This window comes from Triticum urartu, chromosome 5A (genome assembly GCF_056163025.1).
Source record: "Triticum urartu cultivar PI428250 chromosome 5A, HENAU_Tu73, whole genome shotgun sequence".
NCBI lineage: Eukaryota > Viridiplantae > Streptophyta > Magnoliopsida > Poales > Poaceae > Triticum > Triticum urartu.
Genome location: NC_141877.1, coordinates 423,573,987 through 423,577,447, shown reverse-complemented (window position 1 = coordinate 423,577,447; position 3,461 = coordinate 423,573,987). Strand labels below are relative to the sequence as shown.

Sequence of the window (3,461 nt, the reverse complement as noted above, 5' to 3'; positions counted from 1 at the left end):
TTTGGTTCTTCCTATTTATTGTTTCATTTTCCTTAATTGCACTGGTTTTCTTTAGTTTTTGTTTTTTATGCTGTTTTTGTTTCTTCAATGGCTTATCTTTCTTTCGTCGCTACGCTTCGGTTTCCCTTTATTATTTTCTTGGGTTTATTGTTTTCTATATGTTTCTTTCTCTGTTTTTATCATTTTATTTCTTCAACATATGTCTAATGTTTCATTTTTTTCATTCTGTATGTTTCATATACGTGAAGAACATTTTTCTAATACATGTTTAACATTTATAAATACAAGTTTAACATTTTTAATACATCATCAATATTTTTCATACATATTTTTTATCATTTGTCAATACTTGATTAACTCTTTTGAAATATAAGATTAACATTTTTTGAATACATGGTCAACACTTTTTCTATACGCATTTAATATTTTTTTCAAATGCTTTGTTAACATTTTTCAAGTACAAGATTAACATCTTTTTATACAAGGTCAACATTTTTTCTATACATATTTAACATTTTTTAAATGCTTGATCAACAATTTTCCAAATGCAAGATTGGCATTTTTTTAATACATGTCCAACATTTTTCTATAAACATTTAACTTTTTTAAATGCTTGATTAGGATTTTAAATACTTGTTTAACATTTTTAAATGCTTGATTAATATGCTTTAAATACATTATCAACGTTTTTCACACACATTGTATATTTTTTGTATACATTTTTCGTATGACACGTCAACCTTTTTTCTACACACATTTAACATTTTTAAATGCTTGATTAACATTTTTAATGCAAGATTAACATTTTCTAAATACATGGTCAAAAAAATCTATACACAATTACTCCCTCTGTTCCCACCGCCAGAAATCGACCACCCGTAGGTCAAAAGCTTGATATTTTAGGCGCCGGCGACGAGCTTCTGGCAGGCGGAGGCGCTGGATCCGCGTGCTTCGACGCCGGCGACGAAGCGACATGGATCCGGGCGGGATGCTGCTGGAGGACTTCGGGCTGTGGGTGGACCTGGCGCGGCGCATCCGCGAGGTGCTGGCCAACTACCCGGAGGGCACCACCGCGCTGCGGGAGCTTATCCAGAACGCCGACGATGCCGGGGCCTCGTGCGTCCACCTCTGCCTCGACTGCTGCGCCCATGGGGCCCGCTCGCTGCTCGCCCCCGCGCTCGCACAGTGTTCGCCAGCAACGACGCCGCCTTCACCGACAACGAGTTCGCCAGCATCCCCCGCATCGGCGGCAGCAAGAAGTCCTCCCAGGCCTGGAAGACCGGCAGCAAGATGGGCGCTAGCTACGCTCTCTGTCGCTGCCGAGCTCTGCTTCGAGCTGCTGCTCTTTCAATCTGAACCAGTACGTGTTCATTTTCTACTCGTACGAATGTTGTTGCTGTGTTCTGTTGTCACCTACGAATGCTGCTGCTAATTTGAGTTCTACTGTTAATTTGAGTACAATATGCTTAGCAAGGACCCACTGTTAATTTGGAGTAGCAATTGTACTCCATTGAAGTACTGTTACTGTTAATTTGCAAACTAATATTTGGAGTAGCAGCATACTGAATCATGTGTAATTTGAACTGGTGTGTGTACCAACTGATGATGGTTCTTAAGTTTAGCATGCATCACCAAGTTAATTGGGCGCCTAATTGCCAACTCTTTTGTGACAGGAACATATTCATAATGGAATAAAAACAACTTGCCAAGTTCTTTTGTGACTGGAGCATATTCAGAATGGAATAAAAACAACTTGCCAAGTTCTTTTGTGACCGGAACATATTCAGAATTTATTTCTACTCCAGTTCATTTGCTTAATTTTCTTTGAGTACATTTGCTTAATTTACTTGGAGTACATTTAACTTGGAGTACTTCAATACTCCAAGATTTGCTTAATTTGTGAACTGGAGTAGTTTTCAGAATGGAATGAAAACTAATGACAGTACATTTGCTTAATTTGCTTCGAGTACATTTAACTTGGAGTCCTCCGGTACTCCAGGATTTGCTACTCAAACAAATTTTGAGTACTTGCACTTGCACACAACACTACTCAGCAATTTTCAATTAATTTTCTTGGATTACTCCAACTTGCTCTGTTAGGTTATCTTACTTTTTCTGTTAATTACTCCATCTTGGATACTTGGAGTACTGATGATGATTGCTGCTGTTATGTTAGGACTTGCAAGCAATAGTTTTAGTAGTTTAGTGTAGGACTTGCAACAAGAGAGCTACTATAGTATACTCCTCTTGTGCCCTCCATATTCTTGCTCTGTTCTTGCTCTCTTCTCTCTCTTCTCTCTTCTACAGTAATATGAGCGCTACAGTAATATGACTTGTGACCTTGAATGTTTTTTTCCATCAGATTGTTTTAAAGAAGGGCTATTGAAAAAAGATGTGTGTGGGTATCAGTCACTCTCATGCCGGCATGCCGCACTTTCAGCTAGTAGGTTGGTATCTCAACATTTCTCCATTCAAGTCATTTCCCATAGTGTTTTTTCGAAGCACTAACTGCAGATTTGCATACTAAGAATGACTGGACTATTATATTTACATCAAATTATGTCAAAAAATTTAGATTGTTCAGTCATACCATAGTGTTTAAAAGTTTGGACATTCTGAAGATTCAAATAAAAATAGACATGTGCACAGTTTACTTGATCATCTCAAGTTACATGTGAAAGTGACCCTCTTATAGGAATAATGAAGTACAGAAATGAGAGTGAGTTCAAAGTAAGGCTGGGGTAAAATTTTCAAAGGCCATGATCTACTCCTTCCTGATATTCCTACTCCTATTCCTACTCAATTTTACCTTAAATGAGAGTAGCAATTATTTCTGCCCGTTAATTCATACTCCTAATGATTTGGAGTACTGATGAAACTAAGTCCAAACCTGTTCTAAATTGACAGTACTTGTTCATCTTTTCTATTGACAGTACCGTTCCAAACCTGTATTGACAGTACATGTTCTACTCAGTGTTCATCTTTCACTGTTCAATATCACTGTTCAGTTTCAGTGTTAAATTTCATTATTACTCCAAGATTGTACTGCATGCAATTATTCAGGACAAATGATTACAACATGTTTATGATCATCAAATTGTTTGCTCAGATGCAGAGCGAGTACTGGGCGAGGAGATGAACCTAGGCGAGCAAAATTGAGAACTCCGGCTGGAGCAGCTTCTGTCCAGCGGCAAGGACTTCAGCGGCAGCAACACCTGTGCGTGGGGAGGAACAACCCATGGGCACGTGCAGGCGGCAGCTCGCCTCCACCAGTGGGCGGCTGCAGAGCACCAGCTCGCCACCACCAGCGGCCGGCAGCAGAGCACCAGCTCACCTCCACCAGCGGGCGACAGCAGAGCACCACCTGGGCACGCGCGGGCCAGGAGGGGCTCCTTGGCGTGGGAGAGGAGGAGCGCCTGGGAAAGGGTGGAGGCGGAAGTGGAGGGCGGGGGGCGGAGGCG

At 40.6% G+C, this 3,461-nt stretch overlaps 1 pseudogene across 1 annotated transcript; it reads left to right on the top strand.

Moving 5' to 3' along the window:
* The first annotated feature begins 833 nt into the window (after positions 1-833).
* LOC125527933 (uncharacterized) lies at positions 834-3,246 on the top strand (annotated as a pseudogene). The gene is made up of 3 exons (XR_015604798.1): positions 834-1,360; positions 2,363-2,447; positions 3,110-3,246. The product of XR_015604798.1 is annotated as an uncharacterized LOC125527933 (transcript).
* The last annotated feature ends 215 nt before the right edge of the window (positions 3,247-3,461 follow it).